The following is a 13,670-nucleotide window of genomic DNA, read 5'->3' as shown; positions in this document are numbered from 1 at the left end:
TTTCAAACGCTTTCCACTTGCCCATTACATGTTTATCTATTAGAACTTACCTATTTTTTTTTTTCCTTCTTAATGGCCCAAGTTAGTAAAAGCAGTAGCCTTAAAAAAGTATTCATGTCATTATTATTATTATTATTCTTGATATGTATCTTATTATTTACAATAATAATCATGAACATCATTACAAGTATTATTATTTTCTGATAAAGGGTGTTTGCTGAAAAATTTATACTGACCAATCTATTGCGCACTTAAGTCAATTTCTTTCGCTTTACATGCATTGGGATATTGTGATAATTTGCTGTGCTAGCTCTTGAAGTGAGTTCAGAGATTGTCGTGTAAGTCAAGTTAGAACTCTTAGATTTGCGTATCCATCCTGCACTCTGATTTTTAATATTATTTGACACTCTTTCCTTTCACAAACGAGGAGTGGCAGTTTTTTTCCGGTTCGTGTACTCATATAGTAGTGTATATATATTATATTTACTATAATACGGACTTTGGTAATGGTATTCCTAGTAAACATATTTGGGTTGTCTTAACTTCCATGGAAATCCCATGCGGATTGTTGCTGAGCATGGATAATTTTTCAGGTACACACTTCCCACTTTGTTCTCTCTGAAAGAGTGGATATATGCATTCCTCTTGCTGCTCTTCACAATGGTTGATTTGATTTTGATGACTCATAATGATAGTATGGGATCTGAATGTCACATGGGCTAAGTGGATAATGTGTGTAGAGCATAGGAATGAAAGTTCATTTGTTCAATATTTGAAATTGCTAGTTTTGTTTGGACATAAGAAAGAGCTACAGTAGATCCCTTTAAAACTGTTTGTGAGCAAGATCAATTCAAAATTATCCGGTTATTTTCAATATGCTAGCATGCCTTTGGTCCTGGAGACTCACTTGATGGTTTTTGGGGAGTGCAAAGTTGGTAGTAGATGCTTAATTTTTGCTGTTAAACAAATAGATAATGTCCACCACATGGCTGGGAACCTTTGCATTATCGCTGGGTTGGTTACCTAGAAGATCATTTATAAGACAAGAATCCCATCCTAATGGTTTGAAAGATGATAACACCTACAGAAAAATCTAGCTAGATTTATTTGGAATGGGTTTCAAATGCTATGTTCTAGTTGTTCTGCTTTTGTGGTAAACACAACTTAAAAGAGGAATAAATCGGGATTTTACATGATAGTTTTGCTCACATTGAAGAGAGATTGTTTTGAAAACAAATATGATGTTGTGTTATTATTTGCTGTTATTTATTGATGATATGTTCTAGTTGCAATTTTCAGTATTCTGCATGCTAGGATTTTCTGGGTCACTTAAATTTGCTAGCCACTCTAGCTGAATCCAAGCTATAGTGGGGTTCTTATGTTACAAACATTAGAGATTTTAAGCCTAACCATCATCTACGCACTCTAAAGACAGCAACTACTCCTGGATTTTGTGTTTAAAACTTTTCTTTCTAGAGTAATTCCTGAGTAACACTTATGTTTATGCAGAACTTTAACTATTTTAGACCAGTCATTTGTGTGTGGCCATTTAGATGTCAGCTAACATTTATTATGTCCACTTTAGCTAAATCCAATATGCTATTTGGTGTTCTAAGCATTGGAGATATAATATGCTTCCATGGTACCATGGCTTTGTATGTTGCAGCTAACATTAATGTCAACCCATTTTGTGAATACATTGCCACCCTTACCGTTGCATCAACAGTCAAGTAAGAAGGGAAGGTAATAGATTACCGAAATGCACTAATTATTGGTTGAGCAAACCCCTTTGATAAACATTTTACAAATAAAGAAAGCAAACCTTGGATCTGGAGGATTTCTGCTCTATTTAGATCAAATTTCCCGAGATTCTTGCGTTCCTTTGTAAGACTCCTTTCACCTTCAAAGACCTGGTATCATAATAGGAGCATCCAACTTTTAGATTAACAGTTCAAGAAAGCTAACACACAACTAGTTGAATTTTCATAAAAACAACTTGGAAGAAAAATAAACAACATGCCAGTACCATACTTGAATGGACATGGTAGTCTGCTGATCCTGGTAAGTGGTGAAAACCTGCAATTTCTTTGTTGGGATAACAGTGTCTCTTGGGATCAACTTGGTCATCACTCCACCAACAGTTTCAATTCCAAGGGTCCTTTTGAGGTGCCATGTAACAGGAGAAGGATATCATTAATCAAGAATCCCACAAAGCACATTGTGGGAGCTGCCCATATAGTTCAACTATATTATGGTAGCACCATCTCATGGGTAACATAATTGCAAACATATAATGTGAAAAGAAAAGTAGTACCTTTAGTTTCTTCACCACCCTCTCCACTCAATATGCTTCGTTGTACAACAGCACCATAAACAACTGCCTTATCTGGGTTCACAACTTTGTTCGGTTCCTTTCCATCAAAATAGTCCTTAAGAAGCTGTTGAACCTTTGGAATCATAGTGCTTCCACGAACAAGCACAATTTCATCATTAACCAGTTCTTCTCCAAACCGGCATCTTCCATAGCCTTCTTAAGACGTCCCATGGTCTTTCTAAACAAATCATTAATTCAGCTCCTCATATCTAGCTCGGGTCAGGGTTCATAGAAGTCAACACCTGCATAAAGTGATTCAATCATCGACACGGACTTAGTGTTGGCTGCTAAGAGCTCTCTTGGCGCGCTCACTTTCCCTCCTCAGCTTCCCAAGAGCTCTGTTATCCTTGCTGATGTCCTTGCCATACATATACATATCAATTTGCTGAAATAGTCTATAATTCTATGATCAACCCATTCCTCACCTGCAAGGAAATTGACCTTCCTTAGATCACGAAATTTTAACTTGTAGGGGAGCTTAATACAAACACTCCTGTCATAAAAAAACAGATACTTGGCATTTGCCCTGCCTACAAAATACCCTTAAATCTGCCTTTCTTATGATAAATAAAACATACTGAACCAGTAAACAGTGTTTCGTATACAATCTGAAACCCTTTAGTATTTGTTGCAGTCAAAGTAGTCAAATCACCCTAATTAATCATAGGAGACTGGAAACTTTCAGACTTAATCAAAATTTTATATACGCATCCAAGAACATATATAATATACTGCTCCTCCCAGTCCATGTCTTCTCTTACACTAAACTTAACAACCATTTAAACAGTGGCTAAGAATATATGGTCTAACCTCCAACATGAGTGTCTCCATTAGTGGCAATAACCTCAAAAACACCATTATCAATTATCAATATATACTGACATCAAATGTCCCACCACCAAGGTCAAACAAAAGGATGTTCTTTTCACCACCCTTCTTGTCTAGACCATAAGCGATGGCAGCAGCAGTTGGTTCCCAAGGAATGCTTCAGCCGTTTCCTTCATCTTAGTCATAATCATGGCACTGATCTCCGCACTTTGTAAACCTTGGTCTCACCATCCTTAATCTTCACTTGAATGTTAGGCTTTCCATCCTTGTTCACAATCTTGTATGGAACAAGCTTCATGTCTCTCTGAACCTCATTTTCTCCAAATCTGTGTGTTTATAGAAAAGCGTGTCATAATTGGTCAGTTTCCAAACAAGATGGATATCTAATCAGAAATCAACAAGTTGATAAGGATGAAATACTTTCTTCCGATCAGACTCTTGACGTCATAAATGGTCCTTTCAGGGTTGATGGCTGCCTGGTTCTTTGCAGCCTCACCGATCAGTCTCTCACTGTCAGTAAAAGCAACCCATGAAGGGGTGATACGGTTTCCTTGGTCATTCGCTATGATTTCAACATGACCGTTCTTGTAAACACCAAATATGAGTTTTAATTGGATTTGCAAGGCTGGAACTTTGGCTTAAATTTCATTTGTAACTTGACTAAGTTCAGTTTATATTTAAAACTCCATCCTTTTTCCCTCTCTTACTTCACGTTTAGCACCTAAAAAGATAGCAGCAAACACACTTCCCAATTCTGAAATTTTCTGCATCAGAATATATCCTGTATTCTTTCAACTTCATCTATCCTTACATTTTCCCTCTAATACTTGTTTAGTTGGGTGTGTAACTATGTGGGTGATGATTGAAACATGCAATATTCATGCTAGAGTCTGCTTGAGATTATGCCTTGTTTTTCAGCCCTATTTTGGTTCCATGCCGACAGTCTTACCAAAAAAGAATATTCTACTCATTGTTTTAACAATAGTAGTATGCTCTATGTGAATCACTCTTCGAATATGTTTAGGCCTCCATTTATGTGTTAAACTGTAAGATATCAGTATGAAAAGTTGTACCTTCTACTCAAGCTACTAACTAAGTAAACCTCTGAAGGTTTCAATAGAAATCCTTGGTTTATCAAGAACTATCTCTTCCTCTGTTTATGCTATGTCTACCCACAAATCATGCTTATTCCTAATTGGAAATAAACACTAGTTCATTGCTTGTGTAGTTGGGATTATAGTTGAAGGAGGGGGGGTTTTGAAACAGGTATACAACTAACTTATTGGCTTGTCAAGCTATTGCACAAAGTTTGACATGACTTTACAAGACGAATGTATACTCTTAAGTTCTAGCCCCTTAGTTTGCATTTATCTTATCTCTTTAACTCAACCTCAAAATGTGATATTAGGAAAACCAAATGACCTTAAAATCTCAGACCAAAACTAGCTCTAAATAGCTAGAGCCGAGAGGAACATTAATTACAGCTCCTCTCTTTCCTTTCACCTGATTCCACTTAATTTTGGCCTCAAAAGGGGTTCTATTGATCCTTTCAGGCTTCTGGCCAACATTATGGGTCCATGAAATATTTTCATCTTAGTAATTTTATATTCTATAAGTTATCGTGTGTATATGATTATATGGGGTCATGTGTTGGTTATGCAATAGAAATTGCTACATAATTCTCATATGTTGCAATATGTTTCATTTCTATAAAGTTGTCTTCTGCTGTAATTTAGTACTTTATTTGTTTATTTTTCAAAAACAAGGATTTCATACCAGATATTGAGTTTAGAATGACTTGCAATAGCACACCGTATGGTTACTTTGCTTTGACATGACGATCAATTTTTATAAGGGGGACCTACTATAAGATATTAACTTTGTTACACAAGATTCCACCATTTAATCCCCTCATATGCTCATGATTAAACATGTAAAATAGATGGCTAATTGATCTCAATTAGACTGCAATGACAGAAAGGCTATTTCATTCTGCAGCAAAGGAAATTATTCTGCAATATATCAGTAGATTGTATAATTAGTACTCTTAACATCTGTGCCACTGAATTTTTATTTTCTCTTCCTTTATCTCATCCCTCAAGCTCAGTCTCAAGAGGTGACATTAGAAGCACCAACTGAACTCAAATACCGAGGCTGATCGTCAGGAAAAATTAGAATTTATTAACACCTCCATGGCATGATTTCATCAAGCCTATGTGCAATTATGTTGCACTTGGTTTCAGCCTTGATCTTTAGTTTAGTTTCATCTTTAGTTCTTAATTTCGTTTATATTACACATGACTGTTTCTGTGCTAAACTCATTAATTTAAGTAATTGTATGGGATGTGTACATGCCTCAGTATACCAAGTGTATGCATGCTATTGATGAGCTTGATGCTATCATTAGTGGTAACTCTCATTGTTTTATGCTATATGCACTAGAAAAAAACGATTTGTAATGCCAGTCCATGGAGATGTAGTATGCGTTGAAAGGTCGGAAAAATTTTCATCTAACATTTTCTCATCTCCCACAAGTGTTGCTAGTATTCCAAGTTATACACAACGTAACTTATGTACTGCTGAAATGCACCAATATGCTACATGCCTACTTAACACTGCATCCATCCAATTGAAACATGCATTATATTTGTCAGTTTATACAACCTATATCACTAGGGCCTTATGCTAAGGGAAAATCAGGTTTAATATCAAGCAGTAATTAGCAGAAGAATTTTCCCTGGACCATCCTTTCTACATTATTTTAGAACTTTGTTGCCTTGTCTCCTCAATTCCCCTAGCATAGCACTTTTTCTCACAATTATCAATATATAATCTCTGTTGACAATGCTACTACATATATTAACTGAGCGTATGTTATAATCATTTTTCCTTTATGCACTTTATTGGAATATATTATTTATGGTGTTTCATTTAATTCATGTGTAGCTAGTAAAATTCGTTGGGTATAAATTCGATGATATTTAAGTACATATTGGTCTGAAATTATTCCTTATGTTTTGCACTAAACTTTCTGTGGCTGATCTTAAAAGTGGCGAAATTTCAATGGTGGTTGATCATTTGCATAATTGTGCAGGTAGACTAAACCTCGAAATACAAGTTCTGATATGTGGCCATACATTGATAAGGTATTATCCTATCTAATAGCGCTGTTTCAGCGACTTTATGTTAGAGTCTGGCACTTCTAAGATTTTTGATGTTTGAGGCAATTTGCAGTAGATTAAAACCATAGCACAAGGAATATTTCCATTGTTTATTGCGTAACTTATAATATAAGGTGGGATGTATTTACTCCAATGTTTTGGGTTCAGCAGTGATGTAAGAAACAGATAAATATAGCAATCACTACTGAATATCATCAACATTGAACTTTATATTAAATAATTAACACGTTGTATGTGAGTACTGCATGTAATTGCTTGTAAGATAATTAGTTTCAGATGCATATATACATATATATACTGTTTGTATAAATTGAGTAAAACCTTATAGAGCGATTGTGATTGTGTGGTTCTTTCTTTATAGTCTAATTATTTACAAGCACCAAATTTAAAAGTGATAACTTAGTGATTAAGAGTGATGTCATTAAATGACTGTAAATCCCTTTCTAGATTTTTAGCTTGACCGTATGTTTGCCATTTTACTTCAATTGGTGATGATGAATGGACATTATTCATACAGGCTCAAATATGTATTATTTCCTTGTTCATTATTCAATATTTTCCTATATTAAAATAATGGGTTTACACAATGTAAATCTTTCAGGTCATTGACAGAATGGATCCCCCCTACTTGATGAATTTTTCTTGAAGTTGTTCTACCCAATGCCCAGGTGCACATTGTTATGAATGACATGAACTAATTCTAACTATAGAAGAGCAGGACAGTTCAGTAATTGTTGATGAATGTGGAGATCTTCAGTTAATGTTTAGGTAGAAGAAATGGGATCTATATATTTAGTAGTTTGTAAGTACTGTAGGTCACGCAAGTAGAAATTGGTCCACCTGAATGTATATAGCCCATAACTACATTAATGTGAATTTCCCATTGGGTTTAGATGTTTTAATGTGTTTGATTTATCATCTTCAATGAAAAATGTTTTTTTCCTATAATGACAGTAACCTGCAGAATTTTCCTCTATGCTTACATGTATTTCTAAATTTGAAGCTTTGTTAATAGGTTTATGTGTGAATGGTTTATGTGTTAATTTAAGCTCGTTATTGCTGTTACTTAACAACAATTAATTACTTAACTTCATTGGCAGCACTACAAGTTTAAGGTATTTGTTGAAAAAATTAATTGATTATTTTAGGTTAAGTAATAAATTGCTTAAATAGGTGATTCTTACTAAATAATTTATTATATTTCTTACTAAGTTCGAAAAATATGGATATATATATATAACCAACGTAACAGGCGAAATAACGAGCCGAAAAAAAAAAAAAAACACCACAAAGCTAATAGCAACGCTTTTTAGACATTATGCAGCGATTTCAAATGCTGCAATTACACATTAACAACGATTTTTTAGACATGGAAGTCTGAAATTTGCAACAATTTCTCATAATTGCAGCGCTTTAACGTATATTTCTAGCATTTTCGTTCTGCTATATTATTGAGCTGAAATATTGCACATTTTTACTATTTAAAACCAATGTATTTTAAATTCATCATAACATTATTATTGGTTTTAAATAGAAAAATGGTTCAAATGAATAAATCAAAGTTGTGATTTTAATTGATTAAAAGCATGAATTTATGCTTGAATTCTACCAACTATTGATTACTGTGCATTCTGATCTGTTCCTCTAGAATTGAGAAACAAAATAAACTGAACTAGGTCGATATTGGAATGGCTTCACATGTCTTCATTTTTGTGATCACAGTTCATTGGACACATATTTTTGCCCTTTGTGCATGAGTTATGAGTTCACATACTTCAAATAAATGTTTATTTTGTTTATCTTGCATGTTTGGTTATGTCTTTCTCTCCTATTGATTCTATACTTTTCATTTCCATTTGTTCATGCAATGCCTATTCCAGGCCTTTGTTCTACAACAAAAAAAGGTGATTTAATGAAGATATCATGGATCCAAGCATATATGGTGATGAATATAGGCTTTAAGCTTCAAGAGACCAAGTTTAATCAAATCCAACAAGAAGCTTTTGTGTCCACCGAAATTATATGAAGAAGAAGGCTGCTACTCTCCACCAAATTAAACATTAAAAAAAGTACCAAATTAAACATTAAAAAAAGTCACAAAAGGCTGCTTCATTTCCATTGAATTAGACAATCAAAATGAAGGAAGAAAGAAAAGAAAACATGTGACAAATTGAAAGGAAGTAGCCGTGTAAATCAATGAAGAACATGTGATGAATTTCGGCTGAAATTGATTGGAGGAATGAATTTGCAACTTGGGGCAGCTATTTATATATATATATATATATATTGCTGGATGAAGAAATCAAAAGAGAAGAAGCCGTGCCTAACCATGAAGAAATCAAAGGAAGAAGCCGTGCCTAACCATGAAGAAATCAAAGGGAGTTTGCACCTACTTGACATATATATATTGATGGATGGAATGGAGACATGTGCTGAAATGAATTGTGAGGGAATTTGGACCGGTCAAAGCAGTAGGTGAATGAAGGAACATATGCTTAAATTGAAGAAACAAATTGAAGAAACAAAATGAAGAAACCGAACAAAGAGTTAGGCAAGAGTTAGGCAAGAGTTGAATAAGAAGTTAGGCATGTTAGACTTTGTTGTTTGGTTTGAATTACTAAACCAATTGAATAAAATAAATGAAGAGGAAACCAATGGAAGACACGGCAAAAGAAAGAAGAATGCAATGCAAGACACAAAATAAAGAAAGAGGAATGCAAGGCCAAAAATGAGTGTGAAAGCAAGATTGAAGATTTGGTTGTTGGGTGTGAATGCAAAACCAATTGAATGAGAGATGAAGTAGCCAAGATTTTTGGCCATAAAAGGAGGTGCACAACCGAAACTTATAGAGAACAATTTTAGAGAACATTTTAGAGTACAATTGTGTACAATTGAGAACAACTCAGTCTTAGAAAAACACTTGTCAACACACAATTTTCTGCTATTTACTTGAAAGAATTAGCTCCTTTTTGTTTTAAGAAATTTTGTTTCTCCTTTTTAAGTTTCAAAGCTTTGTTGTTTTAGCATATTTTTTTAGTGCATTAATATTTGTTCTAGAATTGTATTTCATTAAGTGTAATACCTTAATTTCCATTAAGTTACTAGTTTGTTTCATCTCTAGTTTGTTTCATTTCTAGTTTGTTTCATTACTAGTTTGTTTCATACAATAAAAGGAATTGTTTTAGAAGTTCTAAATTAATTGTTTTACCTTAATTTATTGCAAGAAAGATTTAAGCTTTTGTTTTTGTTTTTGATTTTTCTGAATATCATACGTGAAGAGCAGAGGAATTGTTCTAGAGTTTTTATACGTAAGAAATTGTTCCTTTTCGTTTCGAATTTCAATCGAATCGTGAAAGGACGTTTTCGTTTAGATTTTTCATTCCCTATTTTATTTAACTTCAGTTTAAAGTTTATAGAATACTTTTGAGTTTCTGTTTACTTATTTTATGTTATTTATTTTTTTTACTTCTTTAAGTTTTCATTTAATAGTGATTACAACTGTTATATGTTATTTTGAGAATTCGTAATTTAATTCTAGAATCGTAGTTTTGGGCATTTTTAATTTTTCCGTTCATGTTTTGTCAATTACTTTCTAATTTAATTTAATGCTTAATTTAGTTTAATTAAATTCTGAGTTTAATTTATTAGTCTTTTACATTCCAATCCAACAAACAAAAAATTCAAAAGACATGAATCTAGTCCATGACTAGTACCCTTTTTCATCCATTGCATATACCATCATATTATTTTCTCTTTGTGAAGTTTTTCACAGTTTTTCAACAAGTTTAATTTTAAGCAACTTTTCCCTGAGGAGACGATCTAGGAATTTATTCTTAATTATTACACGACATCCTCCTGCACTTGGGATAGCATTAGTGCTACTCATTTTTGAGTGAGTCATATATATTCTTATTTGCAACATATTCATGAAAATCGCTGTAATTAGACAATCAATTGCAGCGCTTTTGGTTGATTTTCCAGTATTTATATTACACTGGAAACGAACATTTGCAACAATTAAAAAAAAAGCGCTGCTATAGGACTAGCAATTGCAGTGCTTTTGGTTGATTTTTCAGTATTTATATTACACTGGAAACGAACATTTGCAACAATTAAAAAAAAAAGCGCTGCTATAGGACTAGCAATTGCAGCGCTTTTGGTTGATTTTTTAGTATTTATATGACACTGGAAACAAACATTTGCAACAATTAAAAAAAAAGCATTGCAAATTTGAAACCATTTGCAGCGCTTTTTAGAAGGAAAGCAGCACTTTTAAAGGCTGAAAATCTACGTTAACATCGATTTTTCGTATATATTCTATGAAATTATTAATTGCAGCGATTTTAGGGCCATTTTCAGCATATATATTACGCTGAAAATTAGTATTTCCAAGGATTTAAGAAAAAACCGCTGGTATGATAGCAGTAATTGCAGCGCTTTTGACAGTAATTGCAGTGATTTATAATGCTGCAATTACTCTTGCGCAACAATTTTTCGCACATTATTGGGGTTTGCAATTAGCAGTTTTCAACTAATTACAGCGTTTTTCGTGGCATTTTCAGCATCAAGGTAACGCTGGAAATGCACATTTGCAACAATTTTTGAGAAAATCGCTGTATATGCAGGTTCATTTGCAGCGATTTTCAGAGGATTTACAAGGATTTGGATTGCTGGAAATTAGATTTATCAGCGATATATCTCTATGTGCTCGCGGTTAATTACAGCGATGTTTGCAGAGTTAGCAAGGAAAAAAAATCGCTGCTAATAGTATTTAAAATAGCGATATTTTTTTTTTCGCTGGTTTGGGCAAAAAAGACGCTATAATAGCGGCGACTGTGCAAGGAAGTTATAAGCGCTGAAAATGAGTAGATGCAGCAATTTATATACCTTTTAGCAACGATTTTAAGCGCTGCAAAAGATCTGATTTCTTGTAGTGTATTTATATATACAAAGGAATGAAAAAACAATTTATATTTACAGCTCACTATAACAGAATTATATTCTCTTATTCGTGCATGGCAGAGTCTGTGCATGGGATGTGCATCTAGTGGAGCTGGCCTGTGCATGGGACGTTCGTCTAGTGGAGTTGGCCTATGCGTGGGACGTTCGTCTAGTGGAGCTGGTTTGTTCTTGCTTCTTGCAATTTCAACATCTCCCAACAAGATGGAGAGTAAATGTTGATGACTCCCATCTTGGATAATAGTCTATTGAACGTTGGAGAATGGAGGGGTTTTGTGAGCAAGTCAGCCAACTGAGCAGAAGAGGAGACATGTGTAGTGATTACTTGCCTAGCTGAGATTTCGTCTCGAATTAGATGGCAGTCTAGCTCAATGTGATTCTTGCGCTAGTGAAAAAGGGGTTTGCAGCAACGTGTAGAGCGGCCATGTTGTCATAATATAGAGTAGCAACTGTTTTGATGGTGATACGCAAGTCATAAAGTAAGTAGTGAAGCCATGTGAGCTCACATACGACTGTAACCATGGCTTTGTATTCGGACTAGGCAAATTACCTTGAGATAGTGTCTTGCTTCTTGGACTTCCATGAGGCCAAAGAATTGACAATGAACACACAAAATTTGGTGGTTGTTCTACGTGTGTCTGGGCAGTTGGCCCAATTAGCATCTGAGTAAACTAGCTCCATCGTTGAACTATCAGGGAAGAAAATGAATTGTCTTGGAGTATTCTTGACATACTTGAGCACTTTGATGATGTCATCATAATGAGGAACACATGGGTTTTCCATGAATTGGCTAAGCAAATTAATATTGTAACTCAGGTCTGGCTGTGTGTTGGTTAGATAGAGAAGCTTACCAACTAATTTTTGGTAAAGGGCAGGGTCAAGAAAGACTTCACCTTCATCCTTTTTGAGTTTGATGTTGGGTTCCATTGGCAAGGGAGAAGGTTTAGATGCCAACAGGTTTGTCTCAGAGAGAATTTCCAATGCGTATTTACACTAGCTAAGTGAGCCAAGGACCTTAATTCTAAATTTTGTCTCCAAAAATTTCTTTATGGTAGTACTTGAAGTGGCATCTGAACTCATGAGGGTTATATCATCGACATACATGAGTAAGGTGATGAAGGAGCTGCTCGTGCATTTTGTGAATAGAGTATAATATGCTCTGGATTGAATGAACCCAAATTCGGCTAAAGAGGAAGCAAGCTCGGTGTTCCATTGTCTGGACACTTGTCGTAAGCCATAAAGGCTTTTCCGTAAGTGACAAACTTGGTAGGTTTTAGCATCAGAATGGTCAGGAGGTGGCTTCATATAAAGCTCCTCATCGAGATGACCATACAAGAGCGCCTTATTCATGTCGAGTTGCTAGAGTTCCCAACCTTTGATGGCAGCAACTGCTAAAAGACATCGAATAGAAACTTGTTTAGCAACTGGTGAAAAAGTGTCATGAAAATCGATACCTTCGCTTTGAGTAAAAGCTTTTGCAACCAAGTGAGCCTTAGCTCATTCCATTGTCCCATTAACTTTGAATTTGTATTTATAAATCCATTTACAATCAATCGGTTTCTTGTTAGGAGGTAAATCAACAATGGTCCATGTCTCATTTTACTCAAGGGAAGTAAGCTCTTGTTCCATTGCCTTGCACCAAATTGGGTGTTTTATGGCTTGTGTGTAAGATGTTGGCTCGGTATGAAGTGAATTTGAGGTAGTTAATACTTGAAACTTGGGTGAGAGTGAAGTGTAAGATAAGACAGAAGAAAGAGGGAATGAGATATGCAAACCTGTGTTTGAAGAGGAACCAGAAACAAGCTTCTTGGATGCCAACTGGTAGGTGTTAGGTGCTATGACTTGTTGGTAATGGAAATCACCGAGGTAAGCAAGAGCCTTTGTTGTGCAAGTTGATCTACATAGGGGCTGAGGTGGAGGGTCATGATGTGAAGGTGAAGATGTGTTGGTGTTATAGCTATAATTAGAGTCAGAGATGTTGGTGTAGTAGTGTTGATATCCATGAGAGGTGATGGAGTGTAATGGGAAGGTGATGGAGTGGTATCCATAAGAGGTGATGGAGAGGTGGGTCTGGTGGTGTTCGAAGTTTGTTTGAGGGGAAAAATTTCTTCACAGAATGTAACATCTCATGAGAGGATGATCTAATTGGTGGCAAGGTCAAGCAATTTGTAGCCCTTCACACCATACAGGTATCCAAGGAATTAGCATTTTCGTGCTCTTGGCTCAAATTTGGTTCACACATGGCTAAGTGTAGAGGTGAAAACAGGCATCTGAATAATTTTAAATGTGAGTAAGAGGTTTTGGTATGATATAGAAGTTCAAAAGGA

The 13,670-nt window shown here is 35.0% G+C and overlaps 1 pseudogene; it reads right to left on the bottom strand.

The window, feature by feature from the left end:
• Positions 1-946: 946 nt before the first annotated feature.
• Positions 947-12,693, bottom strand: LOC122290420 (annotated as a pseudogene).
• Positions 12,694-13,670: the final 977 nt, after the last annotated feature.

Source organism: Carya illinoinensis, chromosome 1 (genome assembly GCF_018687715.1).
Source record: "Carya illinoinensis cultivar Pawnee chromosome 1, C.illinoinensisPawnee_v1, whole genome shotgun sequence".
NCBI classification, from domain to species: Eukaryota; Viridiplantae; Streptophyta; class Magnoliopsida; order Fagales; family Juglandaceae; genus Carya; species Carya illinoinensis.
The sequence above is the reverse complement of the archived record's forward strand: the minus strand, read 5'-3'. Positions and strand labels throughout refer to the sequence as shown.